Source organism: Moschus berezovskii, chromosome 16, assembly GCF_049115385.1.
Source record: "Moschus berezovskii isolate FMDL1 chromosome 16, NW_MosBer_1.0, whole genome shotgun sequence".
Taxonomy (NCBI): domain Eukaryota; kingdom Metazoa; phylum Chordata; class Mammalia; order Artiodactyla; family Moschidae; genus Moschus; species Moschus berezovskii.
This window is the reverse complement of record NC_142475.1, coordinates 69413973-69438012: the sequence shown is the minus strand read 5'-3', so window position 1 is coordinate 69438012 and position 24040 is coordinate 69413973. Positions and strand designations below refer to the sequence as shown.

Below are 24040 nucleotides of genomic sequence, written 5' to 3'. Positions count from 1 at the left end.
AGAGATACAATGTTAGAAATTAGCTACAGGGGTAATTTAAGGAGTAAGTTCCTTGAAGTAGCCCCTGAGTGCTATATCAAGTTTCTGCTAAATAATTATTTTAGCCTGAATGGGGCTCAGGGCACAGAGGTATCAGCATTGATCTGGAGGAGGGATGGGTTTACAACTGAGCTGAAGGAAGGAGTGAAGAGATGGAGCATCGATATGGATGTGTTCAGAGAGGTGTGGGGTTTGAGTTGGGAGAGATAACACAATGACTTCTGAGTTCTTTACAAAGGCAATAAGGTTCACTTCTCAGAGTGAGAGGGAAATAGGTAAGGCAGAGGGTTCCTGGAGATTGGGGAAGGTTAACACAACTGTGAAATGGACAATAGAAGAGCTGCCTTGTGTTGAGGGCATAACTGAGGTTGCAGACCACTTGTAGTGTGAGCAGTCTGTATGGTGTTAGGATTTTCTTTACCTGGGGTAACTATTTGTGGTAAAGAAAGGGGAGAAGAGGCAGATTTACCAAGAGCTGAGCCATTGCTGGGCTTCCCAGGTGGAGCTAGTGGTAAAGAACCTCCTTGCCAGTGCAGGAGATGTAAGTGATGTGGGTTCAATCCCTGGGTCGGGAAGATCCTCTGGAGAAGGGCATGTCAATCCACTCCAGTATTCTTGCCTGGAGAATCCCATGGACAGAGGAGCCTGGCAGGCTACAGTCCATAGTGTCACACAGAATTGGACACGACTGAAGTGACTCAGCACACATGCACGCATAGGCATTCCTATATAATTTTTATTTTTAACAATCCTGTTATATGTGTGGGTTAATCATATTTTCTCTCAAAGACCCTGGGTGGATACAAATAAATGAATATCCTGAATTGCATTTTGTAGCACTAAGACTTTGACTTGATTAGAATTATTGATAAGACAAGCTCTAACTCAGCTGTGTTGAGAAATTCCTTCTCACCTGTCACTCTCATCTTACTTATTAAGAAAGTACTCATCCTGGACTTCCCTGGTGGTTCAGTGGTTAAGAATCCACCTGCCAATGCAGGGGACACAGATCTGATCCCTGGTCCAGAAAGATGCCACATGCTACGGGGCAACTAAGCCTGTGCGCCACAACTACTGAGCCCACATGTCATAACTACCAAAGCCTGAATGACCGACAGCCTATGCTCTGCAGCAAGAGAAGACACTGCGATGAGAAGCCTGAACACTGCAACTCGAGAGTAGCTCCTGCTCACCGCAGCTAGAGAAAGCCCTCGAGCAGCAACAAAGACCCAGCGCAATCAAAAATAAATAATGATGAATAAACGAAGGAATAAAATAAAGGAATGAATGAAGTGCCCACCCTTTCACTCTTTTCATATGTCTTCCACTTCATGAAGCTTTCCTTGACTGCCAGACATAGATGTCAGTTCTCTCTCCTTTAACATCTCATGGCACTTGGATGATAATTCTCTTACAATACATATACACTGCTTTCTGTAGTAGAAGTGTTTTTTTTTTTTTTTTTTTTTTTTGCTATTTAACTCCTGCACCATTAGGCTCTAAGCTCTCTGAGGACACTGTCTGTATTCAACGCATCCTTGTAGCATCTGGCATGGTGCCTTGTGCACCATAGGTTTGAAATTAACACTTGAGGAAGTGGATGGATTATGAAGAGGAAATACCAACTTTACAAAGGAAGTAAGTTAGGATGTGAATATTCTTTTTTTCAACAAAGCTTCATGTTTCTGCTAAATAATTAGTTCTTGTAGGGTATTTAATGGGCTTCCCTAGTGGCACTAGGGGTAAAGAACTCCCTTGCCAATGAAGGGGACATAAAAGATGCAGGTTTAATCCCTCGGTTGGGAAGATCCCCTGGAGGAGGGCATGGCAACCCAATCCATTATTGTTGCCTGGAGAAACCCATGGATAGAGGAGTCTGGCAGGCTATAGTCCCATAGTGTCGCAAAAGAGCCGGACATGACGGATGCGACTTAGCATGCACGCACATACAATGCATTTAATATATAATTTACAAAATTTCAATTGAACTAGAAACACTTCAGTTTCAAAATTTTAACTGACCTAGAAACAATTTCTTTGTACAAAGTACATGTGTGAAACCACTAACCTTGGATTATTTGCTAGTTCTCATGTTTTCGTTAACAGAAATTGTTGAAACTAATGGTCTTTGTTCAGATTTTTCACTTTCTCTTGGTTATTTGTGCTTCTCTTGGAAACTCTAGCTCAGCTTTTAAGGCCAAACATAATTCTCCAGGGTAGGAGAAGGTGTAAGCAATAGACCTCATTTTAGGATGATTCAGTCTGGGGGAGAGAACGCAACCTCTGGAGTCAGGTATTCCTCAGGTTCAGTCTCGTCTCCACTCACTACCACGGAGTTCAAGAAAAGTTTTACTTCTCCAAACTATGTCCTTACAAATTAATGGCAATAATAACACATCTAACTCACAAGTGAGTGGTGAGAAGAAAGTACATGTTAAGTACCTAATCACAAAGCTCAATAAATGATATATTCCTTAACTCCTGAGCCACAATGGTGTCTGCTTCTTTCATGGGTGTAAGCAGTAGTGAAGAAGGAAATGGCAACCCACTCCAATATTCTTGCCTGGGAAATCCCACGAACAGAGGAGCCTGGTAGGGCTGCAGTTCATGGGGTCACATGACTGAGCACACACACCATGAGGAGGGTGGAGGAAGATGTGTTGGTAATAATGCATAGGCAGTACACAGGTAGAACTGAAAAAAAAAATTGGAAAAATTTTCTGAAAAGGTGCCTTGGTGAGAAAATTAGATCAATATCAGCCCTAGTCTTTGAAGATGCAGATCTTCACAGTGTGACTTTACATTTGGCTTAAAGCATTTCTGAAAGAACAGGTTGTTATGCCAAAACGGGATTACACAAATACATTACAAAACAAAATATAGTTTTTGAAAATTTCCTAAGATGTCTGTGTTATTGGTCCTGTATATAACTTTCTGTTCTTCAGAAAGAGGAGTCACATAGCAGAGGGGGTCCTCAAAAGGATCACCTTACAGGATCTACACTGAGGAGTCCCTACAACTTTAGTTACAACACAGTAGAAAATGTCCCTGCTAATGACTTGAGCATTTTATTTCTTGGATCTGTGATCACTTATTATTTTAACCTTTCAAACCCAGTAATTTTAAAGCATTCGATTCAGCTACAGTACTTTTATTGGCCTGGAAACGTTTTATTGCAGCTTGGCTGACATTTTCCCTTACTAATGTCATTAGCACTACTTAAAAATGAATTATGTAGGGGTGTACAGTACTACCTTTGTTTTGAGAAAATATTACGATTTTTATGAGCACATGAGGTGGTCTCGTGGGAGTAAACATTAGCAACATATATCTTTCTGATTCTCCAGGCATGCTTACATTTCTAATAAGCACAAGTAGTTTGGCTTGGAAAAAGGCCTGGTGTTAGATTCATTTTTTCAAGATTACATTGATTCGCATAACATCCCTTAAATAAAAGTCCGACTTCAGAGTCACTAAGGCTTAATTAAAATCTCTAGCACACAGTGTGTTAATATCTCATGCCTATTTTGGAGTTTTAGCTCCTGGTAATTATATGCTAACATTGGTGCTCAATAGGTCATTGAAATCAAATTAATGCAGGCATCTTTAAAGTCAGATATTATGTTCATCTACAACATTTTCATATTTAAAAAGTACAAAGTAAAGGAAAAAGAATGTTGTTTAACCTTGGAGAACCCTGAAGGGATGGATGAAAACAAGCATTTTCATGGGAAAATAAACATTATCTGTGGAAAGAAATCCTAATTAAAGAAAATGAAAAAGCAAAGAAAGAACAAAATTCCTTAATATACAAATGTTTTGCTGAGTCTTTAATAGGTAAAGACTCAGGGTCCCAAAATGTGTTTCCTGGTTCTGTGAAAGTGCCTGTAGAACTTCCAGTTTCTGGGCGGGATTCTCAAAGTGAGGTCTTGAGGGCAGGTCCATCTTCATCTGGGAACTTGTTAAAAAATACAAAGTCTTAGGCCTGCTCAGGCCTCAGAACTGGGGTTCTTGAGGGCAGGGCTGGTGATCTGTGTTTTCACAAGCCCTGCAGACTCTCTTGGGCTTCCCTGGTGGCTCAACTGGTAAAGAATCTGCCTGCAATGTGGGAGACCTGGGTGTGATCTCTGGGTTGGGAAGATCCTCTAGAGGAGGAGATGGCAATCCACTCCAATATTCTTGCCTGGAGAATCCCATGGACAGAGGAGCCTGGTGGGCTATGGTCCATAGCACTGCAAAGAGTAGAACACGACTGAAGTGACTTAGTACACACCATGCCCTATATAAAAATCTGTTATAACATTTCCGGCTCAACTGAGGAAAATTTGATACTCATTCACTATATTTACAAGTGTATTCCTTTCAACATTTTTCTGTTTTATTTTCTGCTTTATTAGATTTTTAAAATATTAATAGCAAAAGTCATAATGCTTGTTAAAGAAATCAGGCACTACAGAGATGTATATATGAATATAAATGTGCCATATCTCTGTTTCAAATACCCTTTTTTAATTTACGTACAATACGTGTCCATTCTAAAACATTTAGAAAAGGTAGCCAAGCAAAAGAACTGAATCACACAGAGTCTGCCATTCTGAAATAACCCCTGTTAATATTTTGGTGTAGCTCTTTCAATTTTCCCAATACTTGCGTTTATTAAAAATGGTACCTACTTCTTCGCAACGGATCTTTTTTGCTCAGTACCATCTTCTGGGCATTGCTCTGCATCATTAAAATGGAAAATCTTGCATTTCCTAAAGCATGAAATCATGTATTTCCTAAAGCATGATATGTAATATGTGCCACAGTTGATGCATAAAGTGTTTTTTTAGTGCTACATAAACACATTTTAGACATTTTTAAAGGTTGTACTTTTTGCTTGTGAGTAACTGAAAAATGCAGCTAGTACATTGAGCCTGTAATTTTGCAGATACTGTTGCCTTTAGTAAGGCTAAAGAAGGTAGCATTATGATCATGATTCTTATGAAGACTATGTGGATTACACTGACATCCTTGGTTGTGCCCGTGAATGTCTCAAGCAACTTCTTGGACTCGATGACAGTGAGGAGCTCATCCTATCAGTCCCAGCATTCCCTTTCGATGACAAAGTTTTAACTGGCCTTGTCCAATCCCAAAATGAAAATCAGAGATAGCCTATCTATTTAATTCAATAAAAATCAGTATAATGCTCTATCCGAGATAAAAAGGAGAAACAAGAGAGAATAATTTGTATAAAAGAACACACATTTTAGTGAATTAGGTGGCTGGTCTTGACTACTATGGAGGACCTAACGGGAGATTCAATGAGAATGTGAGGTTGGGAGTACAGACACAAACAGGTGAGTTTCAAGGTAATTCAAATACTGGGAGTGGCATGGCCATTGGTGATGCTGATTTTCCAAAACTGTGAACAACTTTTGGTAAAGTTCTGAACAAGACAAAGAATGGTCTTCCCTGATGTACAAGGTAGGTGCATTTCTGGAAAAATCAGCATATATTATATGAAAACTGGGCAAAAAATTTTGCATTTACATGTCAAATATATTTAGGTCTGGCTTAGGTAATTATAGGGCTTCCCTGGTGGCTCGGCTGGTAAAGAATCCACCTGCAATGTGGGAGAACTGGGTTCGATCCCTGGGTTGGGAGGATCCCATGAGGAAGGGAACAGCTGCCCACTCCAGCATTCTGGCCTGGAGAATTCCATGGACTGTATAGTCCATGGGGTCACAAAGAGTCAGACATGACAGAGTGACTTTCACTTTCAGTAATTATGGGCTTCCCTGGTGGCTCATACGGTAAAGAATCTGCCTGCCAATGTAGGAATCCTGGGTTTGATCCCTGGGTTGAGATGATCCACTGAAGAAGGAAATGGCAACCCACTCCAGTATTCTTTCCTGGAGAATTCCATGGACAGAGAAACCTGGTGGGCTACAGTCCATGGGGTCGCCAAGAGTCAGATACAACTGAGTGACTAACACTTTCACTTTCTTTTTCAATCATTTCTCTAAGGTTTTATGAAGACATTTAGGGGATTAGCAAAGAGGTGCTTATGATCCATGGGAATAATTTCTTCTTCATTTCATGAGGACTGCTTAATGGAATTTCCCTCAAGTGTGTTCAGGGACCAAAGGACAATTCCTCCCATCCCCGTGGAAGCCCTGTGGTGGGGGAAAAGTTTGGTTGGAAGATCTGGTTTGTAGTTAATGTTACCCTTTTCACGTAATTATCTTTGTGATCTTGTGCAAGTCACAACCTCTGTAAGCTATAATTTTCTCACCCATAAAAATGTACTAAAAATATACTACCTCACCGAGCTGTGAAGATGAAATGAAATGATGTATGTGAAGGTGGCTTGTAAATGCTAAAGCATGATATAAAACGTTAGTCGTTGGTATTATGAGTGCAATATCTAGTCCCACCTTGAGAGATTTCGAAAGCACAATTCTCTAGCTTCACAGATACAAGTCATTTCGTGCAATGAATGCAGGTAATTTTTGAATACCATATGAGGACAGTATCTAGAGAAAGTGAAGAGTATGAAAGCAACAAAATAAATTTCAGTGAGAGTCTCTCTCTTTACAGCTTATTCCTTCCTGTGCCCTCCTCAGCAAACACTGGGGCCTGATTTGGCACTGCAGCAGCACTAATCCCGGGCTTTTGAGCTTTTCTCCTTATCATCAGATCTCATGGACAACATCGGGTTACCCAGAAGTCACATTACTGGTTAATCTAGGATTGGTCTGCTAGCTCAGGATTTCTGAGTTCAGGCTAGGACGAGAATTTGCTATTTCTGGCCGCCTATACATTGTTGGAAAAATGAATGATTTTCACTGAGACTCTGTTCTCTTTCCATATTTCAAATTATTCAAATGGTCTCCATCTGTGAGTGGATTCAGGTAAGAATTACCCCCATGAGGTGCTTATCAGAAAACAGCTATGCTGACAAGATCCAGAGAATATAGCCTAGAGTGAAAACAGCATGTTCAGAAGGGTAGGGGACAACACTGAAAGCACCTAGCTTTGAGATGTATCTCTGACACTTAACCACCCTGGGCCTTGATTTCCCAGCTTCAAAGTCAGGCAGTTAGACCAAAACTGAGTCATGAGGTCTCCTACGTCTCTGCCCACATTGAAGATTCTATCATTCCACGGGTCAGTTTAGAGATTAGGGGGTATACCTTCCCAACCTCCTACCATGGGCAGGAGAGGAAGTGCTCCACTGGAGGGTCCCAGATGGGCCTTTGGGAGGAGTAAGGATTCCACTCTATGACATCACAATGTCCAGCGCAGGCTCAACCCTGGCTACTGAGAAGAAGTTATCTGATACATTAAAGGTGGGACGCTACCTGATGGAGCTAGAAGGAATCAGCCAGCCATGACTCCGGTTCAGGTACGTGACATTTGCTAAACTCAGAACAAATTTACTGTGTCTAAAGGAACAAAGGACTTCCCTGATGGCTCAGACAGTAAAGAATCTGCCTGCAATGTACAGTAGACTTGGGCTCAACCCCTGGGTCAGGAAGATACCCTGGAGAAGGGAATGGCTATCCAGAGGACAGGACTACAAGATAGGTGTGTCTCCAGGCTTAGGAGTAATGGTGTAAGCACAGAGATGATGTACCAGTTACTTTCGGGCAATGGAAAGGATCTAAATGATCAGACCAAATGCCACAGGAGCTCCCAGCAGAAACACAGCTGTGGCATCTTCTCCAAACATCCAGACTTACTACTGTGAAGACAGACCACAAGGACATTTCCAAGACGGTTGGTGCCTAGTCCTCTCCCCATCCACTGAGGGGTGCAAAAGAGGCAAGGGAATCTCAAGAGGTCAGTGTAAAACTGCTTTCTAAAACAGTCTTCAATTAGCGCCTGGTGATGTCTATTCTTTTATCCAGGTATTCTTCTTTTAACAGCTTCTGCCCAGAATGATGTGAGTGAGTACTAAGTCACTTCAGTCCTATCCGACTCTGTGTGATCCTATGGACTGTAGCCTTCCAGGCTCGTCTGTCCTTGGGATACTCCAGGCAAGAATACTGAAGTGGTTTACCATGCCCTCCTCCAGGGGATTTTCCCAATCCAAGGATCGAACCTGAGTCTCTTATGTCTCCTGCATTGGCAGGCAGGTTCTTTACCATTAGTGCCACCTGGGAAGCCCCAAATGAGTAAGACACTCTTTGTGACCCCATGGACTGTAGTCCACCAGGCTCCTCTGTCCATGGAATTCTATGGGAAAGAATAAACTAAATGAAGAATAAGTTAACTGAAAGAAGTATTTTAATAGAAGGTTGTATAAAAAATGCAAACAAAATAAAAGGGAGGGGAAAAATATTATGGATTAGCAACCAATATTGATTCTCAAGTCTGCTTTTGAAGTTTCAAGGCTTAAAAGGCAAAAGGTCACCCCTAGAAACAGTGAAAGAGAAGGGCCTTCTGGTTGAGAAGAAAGTAAAACAGTTCAGTTGAGACTGTTTACTGCTTCTCCCCCTAAAGAACTCCCACTAGTGAAATCATCGCTGGGGAGGCAGACAGTTCTGTTTTCTTTACCTTGCCTTGGGGTTTTGGCTTCTAACTCATTTGTTTCTTCCTGGAGTCTCGAGGCCCTGGGAGGCTCTGAGTGACGGCAAATAGCTGCTCTGTTTACCAGGAGGGCGGAGGGTGGGGTGGGTGCCAGGTTCTGACTCATCCACATTGGCTGCCCTCGGCACACCACGACCCCAGAGCCAAGTGCAGGACTGCTCAGGCAGGCACGCTGAGATTCGCCTGCAAGATCCAAGTTTATTGCCATGTTCCTTTCCCAAGTGAAAGCAGCAGTCCAATGTTCTGACAGGTAGATTAGTTGCCCACCGGGACCCCAAGAGGAACAGACAAGGCGGGGAGACCCAGTCTCTATCCACAGAACACAGTTTTAACACTCTGGCCTCCAACACCCTGGGAATAAATATATCTCAGCTGCAAAGCCAATATTCACTCACTCTATAATAATAGTATTAATCCAAAGCATGTAAATAAATCCAGAGGCTTAGCACATATTCAACTTCCATCGAGAGAAGCCACTATCATTTTCAAAATTAGATTATGACCTAACCTCAAGTCCTTGGAAAGTAAAAGCTCACTGGTCCAGTGTTTAGACTTTATTCATTTTATAGTCATTGAAAACTACGTTCGTGCTGTGCTAAGTTGCTTCAGTCGTGTCCCACTCTTTGTGACCCTATGGCCCATAGCCCACCAGGCTTCTGTCCATGGGATTCTCCAGGCAGGAATACTAGACTGGGTTTCCATGCCCTCCTCCAGGGCATCTTCCCAGGTTTCGAACCTGTAAGTGTTACGTCTCTTGAACTGGCAGTTCTTTTTTTTTTTTTTTTTTTTGTCAGACGATGAATATTTTATTTTTATTTTTATTGGAGACTAATTATTTTACAATATTATATTGGTTGCTTTTGCCATACATTGACATGAATCCACCCTGGGTGTACATGAGTTCCCCCTCCCAAACCCCCCTCCCACCTCCCCCCTCCCCTTATCCTCCCTCTGGGTCATCCCCGCATACCAGCCCCGAGCATCCTGTAACATGCATCGACCCTGAACTGGTGATTCGTTTCACATATGATAATATACATGTTTCAATGCCATCCTCCCAAACCATCCCACCCTTACCCTCTCCCACAGAGTCCCAAAGACTGTTCTATACATCTGTGTCTCTTTTGCTGTCTCGTATACAGGGTTATCATTTGCATCTTTCTAAATTCCATATATATGCGTTAGTATATTGTATTGGTGTTTTTCTTTCTGGCTTACTTCACTCTGTATAATAGGCTCCAGTTTCATCCATCTCATTAGAACTGGTTCAAATGTATTCTTTTTAATGGCTGAGTAATACTCCATTGTGTATATGTACCAAAGCCTTCTTATCCATTCGTCTGCAGATGGACATCTAGGTTGCTTCCATGTCCTGGCTATTATAAACAGTGCTGCAATGAACATTGGAGTACATGTGTCTCTTTCCATTCTGGTTTCCTTGGTGTGTATGCCCAGGAGTGCGACTGCTCAATCATATGGCAGTTCTATTTCCAGTTTTTTGAGGAATCTCCACACTGTTCTCCATAGTGGCTGTACTAGTTTGCATTCCCACCAACAGTGTAAGAGAGTTCCCTTCTCTCCACACCCTCTCTAGCATTTATTGCATGTAGACTTTTGGATAGCAGCCATTCTGACTGGTGTGAAATGGTATCTCATTGTGGTTTTGATTTGCATCTCTCTGATTATGAGGGATGTTGAGCATTTCTTCATGTGTTTGTTAGCCATCTTTATGTCTTCTTTGGAGAAATGTCTGTTTAGTTCTTTGGCCCATTTTTTGATTGGGTCATTTATTTTTCTGGAATTGAGCTGCAGGAGCTGCTTGTATATTTTGGAGATTAATCCTTTATCAGTTGCTTCATTTACTATTATTTTCTCCCATTCTGAAGGCTGTCTTTTCACCTTGCTTATAGTTTCCTTTGCTGTGCAGAAGCTTTTGATTTTAATTAGGTCCCATTTGTTTATTTTTGCTTTTATTTCCAATATTCTGGGAGGTGGGTCTTGGAGGATCCTGCTGTGATTTATGTCGGAGAGAGTTTTGCCTACGTTCTCCTCTAGGAGTTTTATAGTTTCTGGTCTTACATTTAGCTCTCTAATCCGTTTTGAGTTTATTTTGGTGTATGGTGTTAGGAAGTGTTCTAGTTTCATTCTTTTACAAGTGGCTGACCAGTTTTCCCAGCACCACTTGTTAAAGAAATTGTCTTTTCTCCATTTTATATTCTTGACTCCTTTGTCAAAGATAAGGTGTCCATAGGTGCATGTATTTATCTCTGGGCTTTCTATTTTGTTCCATTGATCTATATTTCTGTCTTTATGCCAGTACCATACTGTCTTGATGACTGTGGCTTTGTAGTAGAGCCTGAAGTCCGGCAGGTTAATTCCCCCAGTTCCATTTTTCTTCCTCAAGATTGTTTTGGCTATTTGAGGTTTTTTGTATTTCCATACAAATTGTGAGATTATTTGTTCTAGTTCTGTGAAAAATATTGTTGGTAGCTTGATAGGGATTGCATTGAATGTATAAATTACTTTGGGTAGTATACTCATTTTCACAATATTTATTCTTCCAATCCACGAACACGGTATATTTCTCCATCTATGAGTGTCCTCTTTGATTACTTTCACTAGTGTTTTATAGTTTTCTATGTACAAGTCTTTTGTTTCCTTAGGTAGATATATTCCTAAGTATTTAATTCTTTTCGTTGCAACAGTGAATGGAATAGTTTCCTTAATTTCTCTTTCTATTTTCTCATTATTAGTGTATAGGAATGCAAGGGATTTCTGTGTGTTGATTTTATATCCTGCCACTTTACTGTAATCATTGATTAGCTCTAGTAGTTTTCTGGTAGAGTCTTTAGGGTTTTCTGTGTAGAGGATCATGTCATCAGCGAACAGTGAAAGTTTTACTTCTTCTTTTCCAATTTGTATTATTTTTATGTCTTTTTCTGCTCTGATTGCTGTAGCCAAAACTTCCAGAACTATGTTGAATAGTAGTGGTGAGAGTGGGCACCCTTGTCTTGTTCCTGACTTTAGGGGAAATGCTTTCAGTTTTTCACCGTTGAGGATAATGTTTGCTGTGGGTTTGTCATATATAGCTTTTATTATGTTGAGATATGTCCCTTCTATTCCCACTTTCTGGAGGGTTTTTATCATAAACGGATATTGAATTTTGTCGAAGGCTTTCTCTGCATCTATTGAGATAATCATGTGATTTTTATTTTTCAGTTTGTTAATGTGGTGTATTACATTGATTGATTTGCGGATATTGAGGAATCCTTGCATTCCTGGGATAAAACCCACTTGGTCATGATGTATGATCTTCTTAATGTGTTGTTGGATCCTGATTGCTAGAATTTTGTTAAGGATTTTTGCATCTATGTTCATCAGTGATATTGGCCTGTAGTTTTCTTTTTTTGTTGGGGGCGGGAGGAGAAGGGGACGACCAAGAATGAGATAGATGGATTGCATCACCGACTCTGTGGACATGAGTTTGAGTGAACTCTGGGAGTTGGTGATGGACAGGGAGGCCTGGCGTGCTGTGATTCATGGGGTCACAGAGAGTCGGACATGACTGAGCGACTGAACTGAGCTGAACTTACCAGGTTTTGGGATTAGTGTGATGGTGGCCTCATAGAATGAGTTTGGAAGTTTCCCTTCCTCAGCAATTTTCTGGAAGAGTTTGAGTAGAATAGGTGTTAGCTCTTCTCTAAATTTTTGGTAGAATTCAGCTGTGAAGCCGTCTGGACCTGGGCTTTTGTTTGCTGGAAGATTTCTGATTACATCCTCTAGTTCCGTGTTTGTGATGGGTCTATTCAGATTTTCTGTTTCTTCCTGGTTCAGTTTTGGAAAGTTGTACTTTTCTAGGAATTTGTCCATTTCTTCCAAGTTATTCATTTTATTGCCATATAATTGCTGATAGTATTCTCTAATAATCCTTTGTATTTCTGTGTTGTCAGTTGTGATATCTCCATTTTCATTTCTAATTTTATTGATTTGGTTCTTCTCCCTTTGTTTCTTGATGAGTCTGGCTAGTGGTTTGTCAATTTTATTTACCTTCTCAGAGAACCAGCTTTTGGCTTTGTTGATTTTTGCTACGGTCTCTTTTGTTTCTTTTGCATTTATCTCTGCCCTAATTTTTACAATTTCTTTCCTTCTACTAACCCTGGGGTTCTTCATTTCTTCCTTTTCTAGTTGCTTTAGATGTAGAGTTAGGTTATTTAGTTGACTTTTTTCTTGTTTCTTGAGGTGTGCCTGTATTGCTATGAACTTCCCCCTTAGCACTGCTTTTACAGTGTCCCAGAGGTTTTGGGTTGTTGTGTTTTCATTTTCATTCATTTCTATGCATATTTTTATTTCTCTTTTGATTTCTTCTATGATTTGTTCATTATTCAGCAGCGTGTTGTTCAGCCTCCATATGTTGGCATTTTTAATAGTTTTTCTCCCGTAATTGAGATCTAATCTTACTGCATTGTGGTCAGAAAAGATGCTTGGAATGATTTCAATTTTTTTGAATTTACCAAGGCCAGATTTATGGCCCAGGATATGATCTATCCTGGAAAAGTTTCCTTGTGCGCTTGAGAAAAAGGTGAAATTCATTGTTTTGGGGTGAAATGTCCTATAGATATCTATTAGGTCTAACTGGTCTATTGTATCATTTAAAGTTTGTGTTTCCTTGTTAATTTTCTGTTTAGTTGATCTATCCATAGATGTAAGTGGGGTATTAAAGTCTCCCACTATTATTGCATTATTGTTAATTTCCCCTTTCATACTTGTTAGTAATTGTCTTACATATTGTGGTGCTCCTATGTTGGGTGCATAAATATTTATAATTGTTATATCTTCTTCTTGGATTGATCCTTTGATCATTATGTAGTTTCCTTGTCTCTTTTCACAACCTTTGTTTTAAAGTCTATTTTATCTGATATGAGTATTGCTACTCCTGCTTTCTTTTGGTCTCTATTTGCATGGAATATTTTTTTCCAGCCCTTCATTTTCAGTCTGTATGTGTCCCTCATTTTGAGGTGGGTCTCTGGTAGACAACATATATGGGGGTCTTGTTTTTGTATCCATTCAGCCAGCCTTTGTCTTTTGGTTGGGGCATTTAACCCATTTACGTTTAAGGTAATTATTGATAAGTATGATACCGTTGCCATTTTCTTTATTGCTTTGGGTTCGAGTTTATACACCCTTGCTGTGTTTCCTGTCTAGAGAAGATCCTTTAGCATTTGTTGGAGAGCTGGTTTGGTGATGCTGAATTCTCTCAGCTTTTGCTTGTCTGTAAAGCTTTTGATTTCTCCTTCATATTTGAATGAGATCCTTGCTGGGTACAGTAATCTGGGCTGTAGGTTATTTTCTTTCATCACTTTAAGTATGTCTTGCCATTCCCTCCTGGCCTGAAGAGTTTCTGTTGAAAGATCAGCTGTTATCTTTATGGGAATCCCCTTATGTGTTATTTGCTGCTTTTCCCTTGCTGCTTTTAATATTTGTTCTTTGTGTTTGATCTTTGTTAATTTGATTAATATGTGTCTTGGAGTATTTTGCCTTGGGTTTATCCTGTTGGGGACTCTCTGGGTTTCTTGGACTTGGGTGATTATTTCTTTCCCCATTTTAGGGAAGTTTTCAACTATTATCTCCTCAAATATTCTCTCATGGTCTTTCTTTTTGTCTTCTTCTTCTGGGACTCCTATGATTCGAATGTTGGAGTGTTTAACATTGTCCCAGAGGTCTCTAATATTGTCCTCATTTCTTTTAACTTGTTTTTCTTTTTTTCCTCTCTGTTTCATTTATTTCCACAATTCTATCTTCTAGCTCACTTATCCTGTCTTCTGCCTCCGTTATTCTACTGTTTGTTCCCTCCAGAGTGTTTCTGATCTCATCTATTGCATTATTCATTGTATATTGACTCTTTTTTATTTCCTCTAATTCCTTATTAAACCTTTCTTCCATCTTCTCAATACTTTTCTCCAGGTTATTTATCTGTAACTCCATTTTGCTTTCAAGATTTTGAATCATTTTCACCATCAAAATTTGAAATTCTTTATCAGGTAGATTCCCTATATCTTCCTCTTTTGTTTGTGTTGGTGGGCATTTATTTTGTTCCTTTACTTGCTGAGTATTTCTCTGCCTCTTCATCTTGCTTACATTGCTTTGCTTGGGGTGGCCTTTCCCTCTTCTGGCAGTTTGTGGAGTTCTCTTTATTATGTAGTTTCCTTGCTGTGTGTGGGGTTGGACGCGTGACTTGTCAAGGTTCCCTGGTTAGGGAAGCTTGTGTCGGTGTTCTGGTGGGTGGAGCTGGATTTCTTCTCTCTGGAGTGCAATGAAGTGTCCAGTAATGAGTTATGCAATGTCAGTGGGTTTGGAGTGACTTTGGGCAGCCTGTATATTGAAGCTCAGGGAGATTTTCCTGTGTTGCTGGAGAATTTGCATGGTATGTCTTGCTCTGGAACTTGTTGACCCTTGGGTGGTGCTTGGTTTTAGTGTAGGTGTGGAAGCGTTCGATGAGCTCCTATCGATTAATGTTCCCTGAAATCAGGAATTCTCTGGTGTTCTCAGGATTCGGGCTTAAGCCTCTTGCCTCTGGTTTTTGGTCTTATTCTTGGAGTAGTCTATAGACTTCTCTATCTGTCATTTCCAAGGTGGTTCCCTCTGTTTTAGCTTCTGTTTGCTGGTCTCTTCAGTGTCTAATTTCCGCCCTGATACTAGGGGGCGGGTGGACACTTTTTAAGGCTCAGTTGTTCAGTCCTGTTCTGGGAAGGGAGGAACACTGTAGACGAATATCTCTGGCGTCTGTGGGGAGTGCTCGCAGCGTCTTGGCCACACTGGGTTTGCCCCCGCTCACAGCGCATGTGTTGTCCCAGTCTACACTGCACAGGTTGCTCTGCTGGGAACTGTCTGAGGCTGGCGCTGGGTTGAATGCACTTCCCAGGTCTGAGCGGCTCAAGTTCAGTTTCTCAGGTACTCCACACAGGTGCAGACTTGGTTGGGCCCGCGTTTTGTGCCTTCCCCGGCCCGAGAAGCTCAGATGACCAGGTGTTTGGCGAACACGGTCACTGCAACTTATCGCCTCCCCCGTCCCTGCCACTCGGTTTTCTGGGTGTACAATCAGCACACCTTCTCAGGCGGATATCGACTGGCCTGAGCCCAGGAAGTCTTGATTAGCAACAAGCCTGCTTGCAGTTTGTATCGGATGCCTTTCTGGGGCCGCGGTTGCCCCTCCGGCTCTGGTTGACCTCCCTGCCTGTCTCAGCGGGGGATGGGGGATTTGCCGACTGCAGCCAGCTCGCTCTGCTCAGCCCTTTGTCCTGTGAGCAGGGCTGGTGGAGTCTTAGGTTAGAGCTTTCCACCTTTTTGTGGGGAAGCTATCCCAGTCTGCTTTGCTATCCCCAATTAGTTCTCTCAGATTGTTCTTGCGGCATTCAAGCCCAGTCCTCTCTCTAAGCAGTTCAGACGGCTCCTCCCTGCCCAGCCCCCGCTTGCTCATGGTGTATGTAGGCGTCTGCGCTGCTTCTCCGCTGGGAGTTACTGTTTGGCGGGTAATCTGTGAGTTTTAATTATTTCTTTCTTTTTCTTCCCGGTTATGTGGCCCTCTGAGGTTCCAAGGCTTGCCACAGACTCACCAGTGAGAGTGTTTCCTAGTGTTTGGAAACTTCTCTTTTTAAAGCCTCCCTTCCCGGGACGGAGCTCCGTCCTTACCTCTTTTGTCTCTCTTTTTATCTTTTATGTTTTTTCCTACCTCCTTTCAAAGACAATGGGCTGCTTTTCTGGGTGACTGATGTCCTCTGCCAGCATTCAGAAGTTGTTTTGTGGACTTTACTACGCGTTCAAATGTTCTTTTGATGAATTTGTGGGGGAGAGAGTGGTCTCGCCGTCCTATTCCTCCACCATCTTGTTCCTTCCTCCAACGATGAACTGGCAGTTCTTTACCACTGGTGCCATCTGGGAAGCCCTGAAAACTATGTTTAAGTTTAACCTAAAGTAACATCCACAAAAAACAGAATATTCTAACTTGTCTACATTTACATTTATTGACTAATGTTCTCTGACCCTTGTGTTAGTCACATACCACAGACTTTTAGAGTTGGGGGCGGGTAACTAAAAGATCATCCATTCCAACATCCCAATTTCCAGAAAAGGAAATCAGCACAGAGAGGTTACATATCTTGACTTAGGCCATGGAGCTAGTCAGTGTTGTCTTGAGACTAAGGCTTGAATCCCCTTGCTCTCAGCCCGGTGGCCTCTTCAGTACTCCTGGCCCCAGTTCATCCTGAAGGAATTTACTGGTTCACACTTGAACTGTTTTAATTTCTAAGTCAGCATATTCTAAGATAAGGAGATCTCCTTTTATCACCTTAGTGTGGTTATTGGTAAACTCAGGAACTCCAAGTGGGTGACACTATTCACCACAGCTCTCCCAGCCTTCAGCTCCAAATAAAACAAGCTTTGACCAAGGTCAAGAGAAAGCACCTAAGACCTCATTCAAAAGGCTGAGGATACAATGAAAATGAATCCAGGGACATGGATTGCCTACTCTACCTTCTGACCTGATTCAGTACAGTTTAGTTCATTTCAGGCGCTCAGTCGTGTCCAACACTTTGAGACACCATGGACTGTAGCACGCCAGGCCTCCCTGTCTATCACCAACTCTTGGAGCCTGCTCAAACACACGTCCATCGAGACAGTGATGCCATCCAACCATCTCATCCTCTGGTGTCCCCTTCTCCTGTCTTCAATCTTTTCCAGCATCAGGCCTGATTAGAAATAGTCTATTTTAAAAAAAAGGCATTTATACAGTTAATGAGCTTTTTGCTTTATAATAAATATACAAACTTTCTGTGGCCTTTTCTAGTTTAGGTAGATCACTTTTCTTATGTGGAGTAGTAATAGTTGCTCAGTCATGTCTGCCGGGCTCCTCTGTTCATGGAATCCTCCTGGCAAGAATACTGGAGTGGGTTGCCATTTGCTATTCCCTTCTCTAGGGGATCTTCCTGACCCAGGGATTGAACCTGTGTCTCCTGTGTTGCAGGCAGATTCTTTACTGTCTGACCCACCAGGGAAGCCTTTGCTCATGTGTACGCATGTGTACACTCTGTGGTATGTATGTGTGCACTCTGCAAATGCACGTGTGAGTAACCTTACTCTGGCAGGCATGGAGGTTTACACCATCCGTAGTAACAGACCTATCTTTATCAACTAGTTCATCTCCTATATGACCCTTTCCTGACTTAAACCACGAAGTAGCATTTGGTTTAGAGTTATTGATAATTTAGGAGCAATCTTAGGCATGTCCAGAGTTCGTTTTATGTAGAGTTGTCTATGTCTTGCAGCTCTAATTAATCTGTAAGTTTGAGTCCAGGCACTCCCTGATACAGATACTCAGAGTATTCTCCAACTGAATTCATTGCAAGTGTATTAACATCAGCCTCTTGAGAGTCCCTTGGACTGCAAGGAGATCCAACCAGTCCATTCTTAAAGGAGATCAATCCTGGGTGTTCATTGGAAGAATTGATGCTAAAGCTGAAACTCCAATACTTTGGCCACCTCATGCAAAGAGTTGACTCACTGGAAAAGACTCTGATGCTGGGAGGGATTGGGGGCAGGAGGAGAAGGGGACGACAGAGAATGAGATGGCTGGATGGCATCACCGACTCGATGGACATGAGTTTGTGTGAACTCCAGGAGTTGGTGATGGACAGGGAGGCCTGGCATGCTGTGATTCATGGGGTCGCAAAGAGTTGGACATGACTGAGTGACTGAACTGAACTGAACTGAACTGAAATCCCCAAATCTGAAAGAAAATGAAATGAAGAATTGTTGGATATAAGCACAGACCTCATTTGTATAGCCACCAGCTCCAAAGATCTGATTAATATTTTCTAGGTCACTAGCTTGTTTTTTAACTCACTGAAATGCAGTTATCCTATAAGGATCTTCCATAGGTCTCTGGTTTTCCAGACAAATTGTCTTTAATAAAAGAGAATTATGAAATAATTACCAACATGAAAGAAGATTCCATCATGGCATAGGGTTTAAACAAAGCTGTGGTAATATCTTTCAGCTTCCATATTCATTTCAAAAGTTGTGCAATAGATTGAGTAAGTTTATACATCTTATCACATAGAACAGCAGGAGAAAGCTTGACTATGAAAAATGAAGGGATAAGAGGAGCTTTCGTTTCAGATTCTCCATTGTGGGTTCTGAACTTTCAAATGTCTCCAGTAAGCTGAAACACAGGTATGCCGACTGTACTTTTGAAAAGCTTTCCACCTGAGAAATGCATCCTGACGAGTGTTATTATCAGCCGTGGGAGAGAAAAAAGAGGTAATCTACCTCACCAGAGATCCTGAGACATTTGACTCTCTCCCTCTCTCTTTCCCCCTCACCGCCCCCCCCCAATGCCGCCACCTGGGGAGCCTTGGCAAACGGCCACACCTGGATGGTTGACACATGCCAGACACTCCCCTTAAACTTAGCCCAGCCCCCATACCCACTCTCCCAAGAATTGTGCAACAAGCCCTTTGTAACCCAAGGTCTGTGAAGTCTGGAAAGGAATGTGACCCGGAGCCAACAGGCGCTGCTGCCACCAGGGCCAAGAAGGAACTCTCTTGCTGTTTACCTCGCCCTTGGGGGAATCACAGAAAGTGCAAGATGTGCTCTAAAAGGAAGAGCAATGGAGCCCTTGGCAGGAGTGAGAAGCAGACACCCCAGGGCCTTCTGCGCTCGTCTCTGCCAGCCTCCAGAGGCGTGCTTTGGGTTGCTCTCAGGAGAAGACTCTGAATCAGTTTTGAGTCATTCCACTTCTTCTGGTTGTGCCTCTACTGAACGCTGTGAGTGGTAGGGCCCATCCCTCCAGTTCCCCAGTGTAGGAAGAAGGGTGATTGTAATGGTTGTGTGTTTGTGTGTGTGTGTGTGTGTGTGATAGTCACTCAGTCGTGTCCAGCTCTTTGCGAAGCCATGCACTACAGCCCACCAGGTGCCTGTCGGTGGATTTCCCAGGAAAGAATACTGGAGTGTGTAGCCGTTTCCTCCTCCAGGGGATCTTCCTAGTGCAGGGATCAAACTCACATCTGCTATGTTTCCTGCATTGCTGGAGGATTCTTTATCCTTTGAGCCATCGGGGAAGCCCCACAATGTAGTATAGTTAACTATTATATTATTTTACCAATACTGCTTATAAACAAAAGGTGGTCCAAGAAAAACAGACTTGTTAGCCAGTTGAGAAGACCACTCACTTGACAACTAGAATGCCAGTATTCTTCTGCTCCTTTTGAGCATATTTAGAATGCAAAGCCATTTCTATCAGCAGAGGTGAAAGCTTTCCTTTCATGTTGGAATCGGTTCTTCGTATACTAGGAACTGACTCTATCTTACTCCTCTCACCAGCATATAACTTCTTGTATCCTGTCCTTCCAAGGTGCTTATTATCCTTTCTTCTTTCTACCCCAAATGAATTCAGTGTCAGTTTCAATCAAATCTGTAATTTTTGACAATGGACGATGTACCAGTATACCAGGCACAGTGGCAATAACAAAATACAATGTTTGCCATAAATTGGGTTCTTTGAACAATTAAGGATTTAGGTGAGGAGATGAGATATACACCTGTGAAGAGTTCAAAAGCAAAGAAAGAACTGCACAACCATGTGAGAAATGCTCTTACAGACTTCAGAGTGCCCGGGGCAGAGGCAAAGTTGTCTCTGGTGTTCAGGTTGCTCATCACAGGACACTTAGGACTTGAGAGAACTTTTGAAGAGAAACAAAACAGTGACCGATGCAAGCCTGGGGAGGAAGACAATTTTCTGGCACAGATTTTGGCCCCAGCACAGTGGGTCTTGTCCCGGTCAGCCCTCATCTCCACCCTCTCCCTGTGCTTTCACAACTCCTTCTTTGCATGTGATACGAACAGTTCACAAGGTTGCTTTGGGACAAGGAGACTGGAGTCATGGAAACATGACACTCCAGGAAGGATGAAACCCACCCTAACAGGTGTTCTCTGTGAAAGGGCCTACCTGCCATAACCAGAGTTGTGTTGGACTTTAATTATGGACCTGGGCTTCCTGACTTTATACCCCAAGTCAACATGTTCTAAATCTGATTCACTATCTTCCTCCAAATCTGATCTCCTTTTGTGACCCCCATCTCGGCCCATGACCTCAGCACATTCCCAGCTATTCTGGCTAGAACCGTGAGTCCTCCCTGGCACTTGGCCACCAGGCCCAGGAGGTTATGGCTCCACATCTCTTTGGAATCCATCACTTCCTGCTGGTTCTGCAGGCTGCTGCACTGGACCACGCTGTTTCCCATCCTGTTTCCTGGGGTAAGTCATCTCCCCAGGTTCATCCTCTGCACTCTGCTGGTCACATCTTTCTAAAACAAACACTAGAGTCTGTCACTTGCCAGTTTTAAAACAGTTCAGGTTTCCCACTGTTTAAAAAAATGAGGACTGAACTCATCTTGGGCTTCCCAGGTGGCACCAGTGGTAAAGAACCCGTTGACCAATGCAGGAGATGAAAAGGACGTATGTTCAATCCCTGGTTTGGGAAGATCCCCTAGAGGAGGGCATGGCAACCCACTCCAGTATTCTTGCCTGGAGAATCCCATGGACAGAGGAGCCTGGTGGGATACAGTCCATGGGGTCACACAGAGTTGGACATGGATAAAGTGACTTAGCATGCACACACAAACTCATCTTGGCTTTCAAGAAGTCCTTCACTTTCTCTAGCTTCCTGAGCCGCGCCTCTCCTCGGCAACCTGTTCACCTGGTCCTCCCCACTCTGTGCACCGGATGGATCCCTTTGCTTCCCTTTCTCCAGCCTGCCCGGAACTTTCTTGCCCCTGTGTTCTTTCTTATGCAGGTCTCTTCTGACAGCTAAACTCCTGCACGAGTCCTCCTCAAAGGGGTGGCCACTTTCTTCCCCCATTATTTATGATCTCCTCATGACATTATTATGTATGACCCTTTATGCTGAAAGAGTAAGCTGGATGCGGTTGGAACACCAGAGAGAAGGGAGCAGAAGAATGTTTTAAGACAGGGATTAACATGTCAGAGATGATTCCCAGGTGGCGCTAGTGGTAAAGAATCTTGCCTGCCAAGGCAGGAGATATGGGTTCAATCCCTGGGTTGAGAAGTTCCCTTTGGAGAGGGCATAGCAACCCATTCCAGCATTCTTGCCTGGAGAATCCCATGGACAGAGGAGCCTGGTGGGCTACAGTCCCTGAGGTCACAGAGTTGGATATGACTGTGCAACTGAGCACACAGCAGACTGTCTGAGCACACAGTCAGACTATCTCCTCTGACCAGTTCACAGGAGTTGGTGGAAGTCAAGTCTGACTTGAGGGGAAGGAGCTGGAGGAGATGGCTCTGGAGAAAGATGCAGAGGCTAGCCCTGCTAAGGAGCTGGGACTTTAGCTTGACATCAGCGGGCCACTCTAAAGCGTTATAAGCAGGGGGAGGGACAGGATCCTACTTGCATTTTAAAAGAATGTGGTGTCCAGAGAAAAGATGGGAACGAAGAGAGACTGGAGAAAGGAGTCTCAGTTAGGACGCTGGCAGGGAAAACCAAGGAGGTGATGAACTGGGTCTAGGTTAGTGACAGAGGGAAGAGAGGAAGACAGTGGGCTTCCGGGAGCTTTAGAAAGGAGGACTAATGAGGCCTGGTTCATCAACCAGGCCTGGATTACTTGGAGGAGAAGTTAAGGAAGACAGCCAGAAAAGGCCCAGAAGACACTGTCCTGGGGCAGTATCACTTCCTGATAATGCCTCACACCAGGGAGACTTCATATTATCCTGAAAGAAACAGGAGGCAACAAGGATTTCTTGGCTAAGGTAACCCTACTTTTTTTTTTTCAATTTAAATTTATTTTTAATTGGAGGATAGTTTCTTTACAATATTGTAGTGGACTCTGACATGCATCAACATGATTCAGCTCTAGGTATACATATGTCCCCTCCCTCTAGAACCTCCCTCCCACCTCCCACCCCATCCCACCTACGTTTTTGAAAGAGAAAACTGCAAGTGGTGTGGAGCATGGCCAGAAAGGAGAAGACAGACAGACTAGACGGCAGAGCTACTGACGTGGGGTGTTAAATGCTGACAGCGCACAGCTGCTCAAAGCAGGGAGTCCTTCTTGGTGCTGGCAATTCTTCCTCAAGCATAGTTTAATGAAAAAAAAAATAGTGTTCTAATTGAAAAGTTATATGTGCATGTTGTAAAAAAAAAAAAAATTCAACAGTGCTACGCTATGAAAAACAATTCTCCCTCCCACCCCAGGCCCCAGTCCTTTTCCTCCATGGAGATTTTGCAAGTTTTACACACTCTCCAGAAAGGTTTTGTGCATATACAAATGTGTCTGAGTATGTACTATGCGCATGCTCTCTGTGTACGTATGTGTATATACAGATGCATAGATCTACTTTTTAAAGTGATATCACTATACAGAAGCCTTGTGTGTGTTAATTGCTCAGCTGTATCCGACTCTTTGAGACCCCGTGGACTGTAGGTCACCAGGCTCCCCTGTCCATGGAATTCTCCAGGCAAGATGATTGGAGTGGGTTGCCATTCTCTTCTCCAGGGGATCTTTCTGACCCAGGGATTGAGCCCTGTACTGCGGGTCTCCTGTACTGCAGACAGATTTTTTAGCATCTGAGCTACCAGAGAAACCCAAACATAGGTCTTCCTTTTTATAAAAAAATGGGAAACTGTGTTTCGTTATACCACTTTTATGTCAGCTTCATTCTCTTCAACGACTACTGTGGCTATGCTCCTATGGTGATCTCACAAACCCCCTGCTGATTAACATCGAAGTCAAATTTGGTTTTGAAGCATCCTTTTCCTTGTACCCCATCCTCAGCCCCTCACACGGCGGCTGCTTTAAACTCTCCCTGGCTCCACTCTGGGGGCACTCTCTCCTTTCACGCAGCTCTTTTCAAATCTAAAGTAAGAGAACTCCCTCTGCAGCCACACAAATTTAGCACAAGCTAAATTTTCTTCCATCATGGAGTCAACTGGCCAACCTGGCTTTATCAGATCATATTTCTTGGGCAAAAAGATCAGTCTTTTCTCTAAATCTATGAACTGTGCTTCAAACTGTACTTACACAGGTGCAGTAAGGCGGGTTATCAACTCTAAAACGTCAGAGCCCCACTGGCAATCAGAGTTAAGCTCAGAGTAGCAGGTATTTTTCTTCTCAGAGATGGTGCTTTCAATAAGCCTGGCCAAGGACTCTCCAGACACTTAGCTTTTAGAGAACACTGTAGTTGATACAGGCTTGGGATCTCTTTCATTCATTTGCTAGAGTCCCCAGGGCTCATAGGTATCCAATGAATCTTGGGGAATAGACATCTATGCCTATAAGTATTATTCCTGATGGTCTTCCTGTTATCTTGCTTTTCAAAGACTTGGTGGGCATTTTATCCTCTATTGCCCTTCATAGTG

At 42.7% G+C, this 24040-nt stretch overlaps 1 protein-coding gene across 2 annotated transcripts in view; it reads left to right on the top strand.

Moving 5' to 3' along the window:
* Window positions 1–24040, top strand: part of DNAJC5B (DnaJ heat shock protein family (Hsp40) member C5 beta) — a 136410-nt gene that overhangs the window by 25137 nt on the left and 87233 nt on the right. Inside the window, exon 1 of one of the 2 annotated variants that reach the window (XM_055431905.2) lies at window positions 19215–19433. The exons of the other annotated variant lie outside the window; for it this stretch is intronic. The gene's annotated coding sequence lies outside the window, so the exon portion shown is untranslated. Of the gene's footprint in view, window positions 1–19214; window positions 19434–24040 lie in introns of those variants that run through there. 2 annotated transcript variants of the gene reach the window in all.